At 45.2% G+C, this 15,308-nt stretch overlaps 1 protein-coding gene across 10 annotated transcripts in view; it reads right to left on the bottom strand.

Annotated features, from left to right (window-relative positions):
• MAPK8 (mitogen-activated protein kinase 8) overlaps positions 1 to 15,308 on the bottom strand; it is a 73,434-nt gene that overhangs the window by 24,772 nt on the left and 33,354 nt on the right. The window lies entirely within an intron of this gene.

The following is a 15,308-nucleotide window of genomic DNA, read 5'->3' as shown; positions in this document are numbered from 1 at the left end:
GGTTGTTCTTTTTATTTAGCAGGGGGAGAGTAACTGGCCCTATTCACCCCCAGCACAGTACCTCCAGTGACTATGTTTCTTTTTAGACTGTAAGCCTTTTGGGGACAGGGATCCATCTTATTTATTTGTTATTTCTCTGTGTAAACCGCCCTGAGCCATTTTTGGAAGGGCGGTATAGAAAGTGAATAAATTAATAATAATAATAATAATTATTATTATTATTATTATTATTATTATTATTATTATTATTATTATTATTATTATTGTTGTTGTTGTTATTATTATTATTATTATTAAACTGAGGGTTTAATACTGGCTGCACAAGAACAGGCACTAAGAACAAATGCAGTAAGAGCAAAAGTACAAACAGCAAGTGCCGCCTTTGTAAAGAAGCAGATCAAACAGTGGACCACCTAATCAGCTGTTGTAAAAAGATTGCACAAACTGACTACAAACAAAGACATGGCAAGGTAGCAGGGATGATACACTGGGACATCTGCAAAAAATACAAGCTACCTGTAGCCAAAAATTGGTGAGACCATAAAATTGAAAAAGTTGAAGAAAATGAAGATTTAAAAATATTATGGGACTTGTGGCAGAAAAAGAACAAAATAATCCCAGTGGTAACTGGCGCCCTGGGTGCAGTTCCAAAAGACTTTGAAGAGCACCTCAACACCATAGGGGCCACAGAAATCACCATCAGCCAATTACAAAAAGCAGCTTTACTGGGAACAGCCTATATTCTAGGAACAGGGATTTATATAGAATGTAAATCCAGAGCTCTTGAGAGTCTCTTACATGTTTCCATTTTCTCATCTCAAGCATGTATGAAGGGAGGGTGTGTGTGTGAGTGTGTGTGAGAGAGAGAGAGATTGATTTAATGTTTCACCACCCAGCCATAGATTTCCCTGGAAAGGGTCCCAATCCAGTGTATTTCCTGGTTTCAGTGATTCTGGTAATCAGAACCCATCCACAATGGGTTCAAGTAGTTTAAATCCCCTTTTTTCTGTTTCAGTCATCCATTTTCTTACTGGTGGCCCCCTGGCAACACAGGCACAGAGAACTCCACATATTTTACTTTCCAGAATGCAATGCTTCCCCTTCATCCGTATAGCCCCACCTCAGAACAGCTCTGCAGCCAGAGAGCTGTTCAGTGGCCCTCTGCTCTTAGAATGAAGCTGTTTCTCCCCAAACTTTCCTAGTTTATCTAATAGGCCTGTCTTCTCCTTCTCTCTGCTTGCCCTTCATGCCTTCTCAGAGCTATTTCTATTACTTTCTCTGACTCTGATTTTCCAGCTGGCTCAGACCTGTCCTTTAGCTACAACCAGATTTCCCCACTCAATACCACCACCCTTCATCTGACTTCCTTCCCTATCTCTTTTAGAACAGACACTTAATTAATGTATGCTTAGTATCTAGTGATTTCAGATTTCACTTCTTTCCTGATCCTTCCTTTGACACTGATTTCTCTTTGGCCTTGGTTATCTCTTCCATTTTCTACTAATGGGTTCCTCACCACTTTTCTTGTCCACCTTCTATAGCAGTTAACTTACTAACTTATGTTGATTAGGCTTCATTAAGAAATCCATTAGTCTACGACATATTCAATAATCCACTGTAAGTGGTAGTGCCTAGACATGTGTCCTATTTAAGTGGGAATTGCCCTGCATGTTTACATGATTTAATAATTACTTAAGCCTCATTTTGTATTCAATAAAATCTTTTTCTATGGGTTATAAACCTGTGTAGTTGTCAATTCTTCTGGGAAACTGCCTGCTTTATAACCATGCTTTGGGTCCTGGTTGGGGGGAAACACTGAGCCCCCAGCATTACAACAGGAGCTCCAGGTATATAAAATGTGGTTACAGTGTGCCTAGGATGAATGCAAAATTCACCAAATTTCATTCGTGTGTGAATTTAACTGTCCTCAGGGGCGTAACAAGGCTGGAGTGGGCCCAGAGACAAAATTTTAAAATGGGCCCCTCGCTGATACACACACACACACACACACACACACACACACACACACACACACCACAATATATAGTCATGTGACTTGCCTCATGTGGCTTGCCTCTGGGGGGCCCCTCGAGGCATGGGGGGCCCCTCGAGGCGTGGGGGGCACCAGGCAGCCGCCTCCCCTTGCCTAATAGTAGTTACGCCCCTAACTGTCCTCTTGAACAGATGTTCAAGCAATACATGAGAATTCTACAAGCCACCAACTTTATTTTCAGAAATTCAAAAGCCTCAAAAACATATGGACAGAAGCTCAGGCACTACCAGCTTTCTTTTTAAGAGTATCTTGATACCACTCCATCACACTTAAAATAACCTAATTTAAAATGATACAATTCAAAGGCAGAAAACTACAACAGAACAGACCATTAAGACCAGATCAAATCCTATTTAAGCCCAGAAAGGGCTCTTGGGTTGTCTATCTTTGCAGAATTAAAAACGGACACAACAATTCATATATAACTGAATTGTTTTATATAGCTGAACCTTTTGTACTTAAAATATTCAGGACCCCTGGTTGCCCACATATCTCTTCTGAACCTCCAAAGGAGATGACATATCTCTATATAATCTGCTGTGTTATAGGACTGTTTTTAACAATTTGAGAATACTTTAAAGTTTAATCAGTCTTCCAGTAACTTTAAAAGATGGTTAGGTTTTTCCATCTTTATTCCAATATCCTTTTCAAGAATCAGTACCTTCAAAACTTAACCTTCTTTTAACATATCATGTGGGGTGAAAAAGGGTCCACTTTTTTGTGGAACAATTTGCACTTCTAAAATTTCTATTTGGCTATTTGAAAAACTAAAATATAATGAGGGGAAATTAATATGGTGGAAATGCTTTTCTTAATGTATAAATAGGTCAAATAACATGCTAAATCAGATCACAATCAGGAAAACCATTTTTGTTTGTTTTAGAAAAAGGTTTACTGCAAATGAGGGGAACGTTTGCATAGGAAATTTTTCCAGAAAACCTTCTGGGATATTTTCTAACTCAAAATTTTCTGGAAAACCTACACCTCTGCATACCATACATATCTCTTCTCTCATAATGTACATGAATTAGACCTCTTTATAATATTGATGGTACTGCTTTCAATCCTTTCAAAAATATCTCTATTCTTCTTGAACTATTGTACATGGAACTGAAAATAAAACTTCTAATGGCTCTTACTGGCACTGGTCTCAAAGCATTCCATACCTGTGTAGCACTCAGAAGCTAACTCGAAGGTCAACTAAATGTAACATTCAGCATCTGTAGAAGTAGTGGTAATTTTTATTTCGGTCACTGACCAGCAAATACAGAAGAGAAAAAGTAAAGGAAATCAATTACATAAAGTTCCTAAAAGTTCCTAGAAACAGTAACACGTATTGAGGGGAAACATCATCATTTGTGGGAAAGCAAGAAAAGAAAAACCGACTCAGTTTATAACAGCTATCTACGATAGATAGTGATACATAGTAGTTCAGGTACATAGCATGGTCTTACGAATTCTGCTGGCAATTAGGCAGAACCTGGCAACTACATAAGCGATCCTATCATCATGGTCTGATAAAAGAAAGCATATGTAGGAATAACCAGAGTAACCTGGAAAATTTCATAAATATGCAGTAATATGTGTATTACGGATATCCCTATAAAAATTACAATACATTCCATGTATTGCCATTGTATTCCATGGCTCCTGAATCACAAGGACACAAGTGCTCTGCAAATGGGACTTTGTTAAATCTGCCCTCAAGCACTGCAGTGCGCAGAACACTGAACTGTGCTTGGGTAAATGCCCTGCGATACTAGGTCAATATAATGTGGTTAAAATATCTAGCAGGGCGTGTGTTTAGAATTTGATTTCCCAGCACTACTCCCTTTGGGATGAATCTTTGGTCTGTCTGCCGTTCTGTATCTAAGATTCTTTCGATAACCACCAGTCATAGACCATCATTGTTAGTACTTGTGATGATAGGCCATAAGTAGCAGCTTCTGCTCAAATAAGCGTTTCCAACTGGAAGTGAATTCATCCTCAAGCATCAGTGGGGTCAGCCCCAGAAGATAGAGATTTAGCTTGAGCCAAAACTTAAGAATAGAAAGCCAGATCTTGGATTCCACCTTGGGAAGACCAGCCTCCAGCCAAGAAACAGAGCTGGGGACACCATGAGCTGTTTGAAATAACTTCTTGAGGAATTTGGATTGTACCACTTCTAAAACTGCAGAATTGGAGTATGGGCCGTATAACAGAATTGGAGTAATAGTAAGAACAGAATTGGAGTATGGGCCGTATAACAGTTGAGCCAGGGGTTTGGATTCAAACAGCCTTATTGAAGCAGGAATGAAACAGGCCCCTCTAGAGTAGAAAAAAGCCAGAATGGCTGATGTAGACTTACGTACATTTTGTAGCACATACTCGGAGTGGGCCTTACGGCTGCAAGAATATTAAAAACTATACCTAAATACTTATAACAACTGACTTGCTCAATCCTGCATACGTTGACAGACCAAGCCAGTATTTTAGTTTTGGTATAGTTAATCTGAATGGCATGCTCCTTGCAATGAAGAGCAAGAGAATTAAGTGCCCTTCTCGGGCCAGTTACATTCAGTATCTGAATGTAGTAGCCTTCTCATTAAAGATAAGAGAAAAAACTACAGGTTACTCACCTGTAACGTTGGTTCTTCTAGTGGTCATCTGTACTTCTACACAAATGGGGTATGCGCCTGCACAGAGACCTTGTCGGAATCTAACAAGCTAATTCTCCTGCTTCAGGCAGGAACTCCACCCCCAGCAGCTATATGTGGCTGCGCCATTCCTCATCCCCTCAGTCACGGACATAATTGATGGAAAGGGTTCAAAGAACATGGGGCCCCAGCTCCTGAGGGCCCTCCAGTTCCATCCCTCCCTATTTTCTTCATTATCTCCCTCACTCTGGGGGGCCGCCAGAGAGAGGGATGAACACGGGCCCCCCTCCCCTAGCTACGCCTCTGGTCACGGAGTCCAGCTTCAGTGAACCCCGCAGGGAGGATGGGAGGGCGACAGAAGTACAGATGACCACTGTTAGACAACCAACATTACAGGTGAGTAACCTGTAGTTCTTCGACATGGTCTCTGTCTTCTACACAAATGAGCGATAACAAGCAAGCACCCAAGGAGGAGGGGAAACAGAGGCAATATATAATCAACCAAAAATATTTTTATTTCAGAAGCAAACATATCAATTGAAAATAGAATGCAGGACACTCCTGCCAAATACAGCATCATTCTGTGTCCTGGTATCAATTGCATAATGACGGATAAATGAATGCGGTGAAGCCCAAGCGTCCAATGGGAGTGCAATATAGTCCAATGGGAGTCCAATATAGTGTCCAATGGGACCGCCTGATCAAAGGCCACAGAGGCCGCCATTGACCAGACAGATTGTGCCATAATAGTTGCAGACAACTGCTTACGAGTCAATTGATAACAAAGTTCAATTATCGAAACTATCCACCTAGACATGGATTGGGCTGAGACCTGGAAACCTTTACGGGGTCCATTGTACAGAACAAATAAGGGAGAAGACCTCCACTCAGAAGACCTCTGAATGTAGAAGGACAATGTCCTTCGAACGACTAAAGGGTGTAACCTCCTTTCCGCATCCAGTGAAGGATTTGGGAAAAACACGGGCAAAGTGAGCAGGGACGAACGGTGAGACATAGGCACTACTTTGGGAAGGAACTTGACATCTGTCCCAAGCACGACCTTGTCCTTATGGAATTGAAGGTACGGCTGGTCAGCCCTCAGGGCTCTTAACTCACTCACCCTCCTGGCAGAGGTAATAGCCACCAAAAAGGCGACATTCCAGGTCAAGAGAAGCCAAAGGCTCAAACAGCGGCCGTAGGAAACCAGCCAGAACTACTGACAGGTCCCAAGCTGGTGACATAAGGATCGTCCGGGAACATGTATGTTAAACCTTTTAGGTAACTTTTTACCACCAGATCTCTAAACCACAAAGTCCAGTCAGAGGGAGACTGTGCCACAACGGCAGCCAAATACACCTTAAGGGATGAAAGCTTTAAACCAGCTTCCTTAAGGGACAATAGATAATTACAGATATCCTGTAAAGATGAGTTAAGGGCATCAAACCCATGCAGGGAAGCGAAGGAAGTGAAACAGGTCCACTTATGATCATACAACTTTCATGTGGACTGCTTTCTAGCAGCAACCATTTCCTTAAGTCTCAATGGGAAGTCGGCAGGACCTGCCACCCAGTCAGATGGAGGAACTGAACATCCGGGTGGAGCACCCATCCCTGTTCCTGAGACAGCAGGTCCGGCTGGACAGGTAGGCATTGCCAGTTCCTCACCAAGCACATCAGTCAGAAACCAAGGCCTCCTGGGCCACCATGAGGCTATCAGAATTGCCATAGCTTAATCCACCCTCAGTTTTCACAGGATCCTCGGAATGAGGGGAAATGGAGGAAACAGACATATAAGAGGACCCGTCCAAGACAGGACGAAGGCATTGCCCAGAGAACCCTTGCCTTCCCCTCGCTTGGAGCAGTAGAGGGAACACTGTGTTTTGTCCCGGGAAGCAAATAGGTCCAGAGTTGGGACCCCCCAATTTACAAATATGTCCCTCAGAACACCTTGATGCAATGACCACTCATGGGAGACCACTGTCATTCTGCTCAGAGTGTCCGCCTGGACGTTCAGCACACCCTGAATATGGACTGTCTGAGGCGACACCATATGTGCCATGCATCAATGCCATAGGTCCAGTGCCAGAAACAGTAGGCTCCTTGAGGATGTGCCACCCTGTCGATTGACATAGGCTTTCGCTGTTGTATTGTCTGTTTGTAAACAATGAATGACCCCCAATCAGAGGCAGGAAGCCTTTGAGAGCGTTGAAAATGGCCAACAGATCCAGATAACTGATGTGTCAAGTCCTCTCCTCATGGAACCAGTGTCCACTCAGATGAGGCCTGTCCAGGTGTGCTCCCCAACCAAGCTCAGGTGTGTCTGTCGTGACCATCCAGCAGGCTCAAGGGGCTTAAAAGGGAGTACCGACACTCAAGTGTCAAAACTCCATCCACCACTCTGCCGCTGCCCGTACCCAAGGAAGAGGTGTGCACTCTAGATGGCCTGGATCCCAAAGGGATCAAACACGTCCAAGAACCATCTCTGAATGACACACATCCAAAGACGCACTTGAGGTAGAACGTAAGTACTCGATGCCATGTGGCCCAACTGGCGCTGTATGGAATGCATAGTCCGTGGGCCACCGGCTAGAAAAACGGCTGCAAATCTCCGAAGAGTAATGATGTGGTTCATTGGAAGGAAGATCTTTTCCAAGGTTGTGTCGAATATCAGTCCAATGAACTGAATTCGACGGGTGGGTTCCAGCTGAATTTTTTTTTTAAGTATATCTGGAAACTCAGATCCTGCAGAGTACCTATCACGATCGCGAGAGTGTCAGATCCACCCGCCTGGTGCTCGCCACGATCAGCCAATCATCAAGAAACAGCAGCACCTGCAACAACAACACCGGGGCCAGACATTTTGTAAAGACCCTCGGTGCAGTTGTGTGGCCGAATGGCAAGGCCTTGAATTAACAGGGGATCTCCCCGATCTGAAACCACAGGATGCTGAGGGCGTATCGAAACGTGATTGTATGCATCCTTTAAGTCCAGGGAGACCATCCACATGTTTTTGTCCCAAATGGTCATAATGGTCGGTACCAACAGCATTCGGAGGCTTTTGTAGACCAAATGTTTGTTTAGAGCCCTGAGGTCTCATATAAGGCACTGACCACCATCTGGTTTGGGCACTAGAAAGTACTGAGAATAGAACCCGAGGCTGTTGGGGTTGGTGACTTTCTCGATCGTGTCCTTTTCCAGGAGAGCAGCAACCTCTTGATCCAACTCCAGGGTGCAAGGAGTCACCAAAATCCCAGATTTTGGCCTGCAAAACTCTAGGGCATAGCCCAGGTGTATAACCGTGAGGACCCACTGGTCCCACTGGTCTGTAGTAACTTTGTCCCAGCTAGCTGAGAAAGGGGCCAGATGGGTCCTAAAGCACCCAGAGTCATTGTTTCTTCTGGGGGATATTTGGGCACTGTTTTTGAAAGGCCGGCTTACTGGGCTGGCCACCTGACTTGTATCTTGGCTGGAACCTGTTGCCACGAAAGGACCGTTCTGAAGGCAACTGTTGCTGGGACTGGGCCTTCTGTGGTTGATAAGGCGACCACTTAGCAGTCCTCTGTGTCTTGCTAGTCAGGGAAGCATAGGACATGGAGTGCGCTGTGCTCCTCAACTTCTGTACCTTCTGGAGTGTATCATCGGTCTGCTCAGAGAAGAGGCGAGAGCCTTCAAAGAGCAGGTCCTCAATCCTAGCCCAGGCCTCATAGTGCAGTCCCGAGGACCGCAACCAAGCATGTTGTCTGAGTGCCACTGGCCTTGTCGTCACTTTAGTGGCGCATTCCGCTGAATGTTGGGCTGAATAAAGTTCTTGCTTGTCCACTTGGATAGCCTCATGGGCAAATGATTGTCCTGTGGGAGGAGATCTAGAAATAGACTCACCTTCTTCCACAAAAAAATGATTATATCGGGCGTTATAAGCCTGATAATTGGCCACCCACAAATTTAGGGCTGAGGAGGAGTAAAGTTGCCTCCCGGAAGAGTCCAATTTTCTGCCCTCTGTCACTGGGTGCCAACCAGCTGTGGCCTCTTGTCCTTTGCAGGGATGCCTCCATGACAAATGAATTCGGGGTGGGGTGGTTTTTCAGAAAGAATGTATCATTGTCCAACTGCACCCTATAGAAATGTTCAAGACGCCTGTTAGGCTGGGAAAGTGTCATCTGTTTCTTCCAGTGACCCCAAATGACTTTTAGCAATGCCTGATTCAGAGGCAAAGCGGTCGGTACTTTGGTCTCGGAATTGGTAAGGCTGAACAATGGGTCCAGCTTTCCTTTCTGTTTGTTCCCCAGGTTCACGCTCAGGGCTAAAGCCATTTGCGTCACATACACCATGTACAATTGAGGTCCTCTGACAGAGAGACTGACTTCGAATCCGACTGGACGTTGAGCAGGGACAATCCCAGAGAAACCACTTCAGAGTCCTGTGAGCTATCATTGCTCTCATATTCTGGTTCCAGTGGAGCTAAAGAGTCCTGGGGCACGGGCGTCGCATCCAAAGAGAAGCCCGGCTTCCTACCTTGATTGTTGGCTACTGAAGTGGAAAGTCCTGTCGGCGGCATCTGGGAAGGCAAGGCAGTTGAAGGTATCATCAGAACTGAAGAGAGCAGTTCGCGACACTCTGCACAGTCCCTCAAGGAGCGTTGCGGTGAGCGGGAACGTGGCCTCCCTTCCGAATGTGAGGGGGGTTCTCGCCAAACCCTCATAGCCAAGGGTTTCCCATATGTGGGATCCTCTGAGTAACGGGACTCATAGCGGAAGCGGGCATAATCGGAATAATCAGATCGGTAGTCCGCTTGGTATCGAGCGTACGATTCAGAGTCCCAGCACCATTCACCGTACGACAGTTCAACTGCACTCAAGGGGGAGCAATACTCCGGTGCCCGATATCAATCTTGATAAGACCAGTCGTGCCGGTCCCAGGTTCGGTCTTGTCTGTAAATTGAGGAGCGTTCTTCCGGTTTCCAACAGGTACAATGGTCCCTAAGGGGAATGTGCTCTTGTTGGGGCCTGAGGGGGTGACCATCTCTTAGGTTGCCATGAAGCATCTTCTGCAGGCCTGGTCAGCGAATATGCCTCCTCCAACGAAGCATATCTGGGTTCCTCCGTCGCCACCGAAAGTTCTCTACTTGACCAAGTGCTATTGTGGGCCACGTCGAACAATTCCATCACCACAGGCGAGCTATGCCTTGTCGACACGGACAATTTTTGCATGGTACAATCTGAGGCCACTTTAGTCTTCTTGGCCACAGGGGCCTCTGATGCAGGAACCTCCTCCGCCTTCTTCTTCTTGGGTATAGGAAGAAGATGACAACCCACCAGCAAGTCTCGATGTAACTTCAGCTTTTTCTTTTTCAACTTCGGTACCGATCTCGAGGGATACAGGGAAGACACAGGTACTGTAGGGACCGGGCGCTGAGGAAGATCCTCCAAGCGCAAGGGCTCACTTGAAGTCGCTGATGGTTGAGCGACAGAGGATGTCGAAACCAGTATTGAGGCCAGGTTTCGGTCTCCGCATGCTCCAATTGCATCGACGAGGCCATCTTCACTGACTGCTTCAGTAACAAGGCTTCTGAAGAATGGAGAGCCGGATCCCACAGGGCTGTGCGCAGGCAAGAAGCCCTATTTTTGAGAGCCTGCTTCGTGAACTTCTGGCAATGAAGACAGGTTTCGACAATGTGGGATTCCCCCAAGCACAATAGACACTCAGTATGAGTATTGGGGGATGGGAACTTAGATCTGTAGCAGATACATTTTTTAAAGTTCGTCGTACCCGGCATAAACGCTGAAGGCTGGCCGAGCTCCAAGGTAGAGGGAAACCTGCAAAAAACACAACGCAAAGAACAGAAAACACTACTACACAGAGAATAAATAAAATAAGAAAGAAATCAAAGAAGCAGGAAGAAAAACCAACATGGGGATAGCTGAATCCTACTCATTGCTGAGCTGCAGACTCCACGATGTTCACTGAAGCGTAGACGAAGGAAGACTGAGAGGTTGAGGAGTGATGCAGCTGCATATAGCAGCTGGGGGCGGGGTTCCTGCCCAAAGCAGGAGGATTGAGCTTGTCAGATTCCGACGAGGTCTCTGCGCAGACGCATAGCCTATTTGTGTAGAAGACAGAGACCACATTGAAGAACTAGATGGAGGAGAGATAATTCATGCCTCTACCAACCACTTGAAGTAAACTGCACATCTAGCCTTAACTATAGATGTCACCAATGTTCATAATTATGGAACCTGCCTAGTTTGTAAACCTTGGATGCATTACAAATCCAGCACCATTTCCCTAATCTGTTCTTTGGTACATAATACCCAGAATGTTGGGGGCAATATGCTAAATCATTGTAAACCGCTTAGAGAGCTCCAGCTATAGAGCGGTATATAAATGTAAGTGCTATTGCTATTGCTATAATGCTAAACAAGGTTTTGAATAGCAGTCAAGATTCAGGTGAACCAGCTGCTTTGTAAGCATGCGCACGCGCACGCACACGCGCGCACACACACACACACATACTGTTAATCCTGTATTCTCATTGATCACTGTGAAAGTCCATAAACATGAAGCCAGCTGAAATGTACACGAATGTGTGGAAGACTTTTCATTTCATTTCAAAGGCACAGGAATGCCCCTTTAGTTAAAGCAAACAGTCAAAAATAGTTTCCATTATAAGCCTCAAAATTGTATTGCTTATAAATACAACATTTGTTGAACTAATAAAACCTGGCATGCATGACCTATTTGAAAGGTTCTACAAATGAATCAAATATTTCAAAAATATCTGGTCAATATTGCCACAGGTACAGGAAGTTAAAAAGTGCTGAAAATTGACATATTTATCCTGTTGAGTTCAATTTTTAGACAGGCGTATCATATATTTTGTTCAATTTTGATATGGATTTCCTGACGTTTTGAGCAGTGGTTCAAAAATTATTAAGTTTTCTTACCCTGTTAAAGCCTATGGCTAGCAAGTACGGGGAAAGCTATACAGAGCGTGGTCAGAATGCTGATACGTTGCCAATACTCAGACATTTGCAGGGGGAGCAATCTAATGGATCCTATTACAAGTGTAAGGCCTATTCCCCCTAGTGATGGAATGTAAGCTCTCAGGGAACGGGGGAAGCAGAACCAACTAACTTAGTTCTACAGCTAAAAGAAACCTTACAAAAGTAAATTGTTTACTCCAAACAAAAACAATTATGCAGACAGACAGACAGCAGTGATGTTGTGCAATATCACAAACTGGGCTAGTGCCAGGCACTCCCCATCTTAATCTGGGCCTCATAGATCAAGGAAAAGTTGTAGGTGCATGGAAGACATGTTGTAAGCAAGCACCATTTGAGACATTGCACATCATTACTGAACACATGGCATGTCTTAGGCATCAGTCTTAGGTTCCCATTTCCTGCCTTTGTGGAGCTCGAGCCAAAATGACATAATCTCAACTCTCGTCTTAAACTGGCAAGGTCTACTCGGCCTTTTCCCGGCAGGTAGACCGGGCCTCCGGCGATCGGTGTCCTTTGCGGCGCGCGCATGCGCACGCGCGCGCAAAGCTTCAGTATGATGGAGGCCGTGCTAGCGAGAGGAGCTCTGTCCGGGAGCTCCTCTCGTTTTTTACGAAAACATCGGGTGAGGACTCGGGCGGGCGGGCAGCTGGGAGGGAAGGAGGGAGGGAGGGCTGGCGGGCGACACCGGCGGCAGCAGGGGTATTGGTAGCTTTTGTGCAAAATCTGCTCGCGGTGGGGGGCGGTGGTGGCGGGGGCGGCTGGTTTCCAGAGCCCCGTTATTCTGTTAAATACGGGCGCTGGAGGGGGCAAAGAGGCAGGAGGGGTAAGCAAGCCCTCCCCGCCCTAAAAGGAAGGCCCCCCTTCGGTGCCGGTCTGGACTGCTCCGGACCGTGCACATCACTAGTCAGTCAGTGTAGTAAACAATACTGGCCTAGATGGACCAATTGTCTGACTCAGTATAAAGCAGCTGAATAGGTTCACTATGTGCCTAACCAGCGCTAAATCCTCTCTTGTTCCCAGCGGACTGGGGTGCGGGGTAGGAGTTGATAGTGTGTGCTGGGGGAAGGGTTGAATTTCCAGGCAGCTCTCTGCTATGGGTGATGTTGGACACTACAATTTCCAGGGGGACAATACAATAAAACACATGTGTGTGGCACCATACACATCCGATTGCACCAGCATTACAAGCCAGAAGAGAATGATCAAAACCAGACAATTTTTCTGAAAGCTTGCAAATACGAAGCCAATTCCTAGTTGATCTGAGTTCTCCCATTACTAGTCCACTCAATAGGACACAACTTATGGAAAGGGGACTGAAAGATGTCAGACTTGCCTACCACACCTTTAAACAAAGGGAACCACTGTTCCCTCTTAGCTACACATGTGCGCACACGCGCATAAAATGTCAGCCCCCTATGCAGTTGTTTCTTGCAGGCACACAGTCTTGCTGTGCTGCTGCTCCTGCCAACAAACTTCCCGCCGAGCTCCTGGTTAGTGGTGTGCACGGAACCGGTGTCGTCAGTTTGAAGGGGGGGGCCTCTTTAAGGATGGCGGAGGGTGCCACATTTCACCCGCCAGTGCTGCCTTTTAAAACAGTAAGGCGGAGCAGCAGCATACCTCCTTGCTGCTCCAATACCTCCTCAGACTGGAAGTTGCCTCTGCACATGTGCACAGAGGAACATGCACGTTGCATTTGCTTGCACGTCCTGACATGCACATGTGCAGCAGCAACTTCTGGTCACTTCCAGTCTGAGGAGGCACCAGGGTAGCAAGGAGGTACACTGCCACCACGCCGGACTGTTTTAAAAAGACAGCGCCGGCGGAGAAAATATGGCGGGAGGAGTAAGAGCACCCTCCCCCATCCTTAAAGAGATCCCCCCACCTTCGAATCAGCCGAACCAATGGTCTTTTGAACTGGTTCAGAGACCAATAAAGGGCCTCCAAACCGGCTCAGTGCACAACCTTAGTCCTGATTTTTCTCTTGCCCGGCCAGGCTGCTGCCTGCTCCTCCTCCTCCCAGTTGGGTCTCCCTCCTGCTCCACCAGCTCCGCCTGCAGAATGCAGATGCCCTCCAAAGTCTCGTTGGGATAGTCCAAATTCCCCTTTTGCAAAATTTCCATCAAAATCTGTAGATGGATCCAGAGGAGGGGGTAGATGGTGGAGGTGGAAGTGGCTCTTCTTGGCAGCCCAGAGCCTCCTCAGCACCACGGCATGGCACATTTACTTACTTTTGCAAGTTTGCCTTGGTAGAATATATGGTCTCACATCAAGTTAATACACTTTTTGTGAGTGCAATATATATGCAAAATCTCAGCAAGGTCATACATTATTTTTAGTGGCAGGGCATAAAATTATAATATTTATTTAGATCTTTCCAAAAAAAGAAAATCTCTTGATATTTGTGCTTTGCTTTTTTTAGTTTGACTCATTTGCTATTTTAAATGTGGCTATGCTGTTGAGACACTTCAGAAGTGATGTAGTTAAATGTAGGCAGCTTTGTTAATGTTAAGCTTCACTTCGAAATTAAATTACTCTAAAGTGGTAAAGCTTTAAAGTGGTAAATATGATTGCAATTTAGTTTGCCGGGTTCTTTCAGCTTTCCTGCTTCTGTTAGTCTTTTTATGGTTGTTGGTTTTGGGTTTTTGGGGTTTTTTGGTGTTTCATTGTTTTTACTGATTAACTGATTTTAAGGTTTTAAATGTGATTTTTATAGAGTTTTATTGTATTTTAACTTTTGTAAACTGCCTTGGGATGCTTTATGAAAGGTGGTATAAAAATTGAACAAATAATAATAATAAATTAAATTAATTTTGTGTGCCGTGCTTTGCGTAGCACATTAATCCCTACAATGCAAATGCAATTCTTTTTTAAACAGAAGACAGATAAACAGAATTGTAAAATACACTTCTTTCCTTCCATATTTTTGGTCTCTGTATGTGTGTTGTATCTATAGTGGCACATAATAATGCCTTCACAGTGCTGCCCAGAACAAAACTCATTCCACTTACTGTTGAAAAAAATTAGAGGGAACACTGCAGGGAACATGCATATTTATTTATTTATTCGATTTCTATACCGCCCTTCCAAAATGGCTCAGGGTGGTTCACACAGAGAAATAATAAATAAATAAAATGGATCCCTGTCCCCAAAGGGCTTACAGTCTAAAAAGAAACATAAGATAGACACCAGCAACAGTCACTGGAGGTACTGTGCTGGGGGTGGATAGGGCCAGTTACTCTCCCCCTGCTAAATAAAGAGAATCACCACGTTAAAAGGTGCCTCTTTGCCAAGTTAGCAGGGGTTCCAGGCTATATACCAGGGATTCTCAACGTTGGGTCCTCAGATGTTACTGGACTTCAGTTCCCATAATCCCCAACCAAAGGCCACTGGGGCTGGGGATTATGGGAGTTGAAGTCCAATAACATCTGGGGACATTTTGGGGACATCCAAAAACTTGTGAGTGTGCACACATGCGCACGCCTTAGAGGGAACAGTGCTAATTAGTATGTTGAAAAGTCAGAGAGAGAAAATAGAAAAGCAAACATTATGCTTGGATTGGCCCTGGCCAATCATTGTCCAGGAGATATTCATTTTGCACCTCTCTTCACAGAAGACCTCC

Source organism: Hemicordylus capensis, chromosome 3 (assembly GCF_027244095.1).
Source record: "Hemicordylus capensis ecotype Gifberg chromosome 3, rHemCap1.1.pri, whole genome shotgun sequence".
Classification (NCBI taxonomy): Eukaryota; Metazoa; Chordata; class Lepidosauria; order Squamata; family Cordylidae; genus Hemicordylus; species Hemicordylus capensis.
Note: the sequence above shows the minus strand (reverse complement) of the source record. Positions and strands in the feature narration are given on the sequence as shown.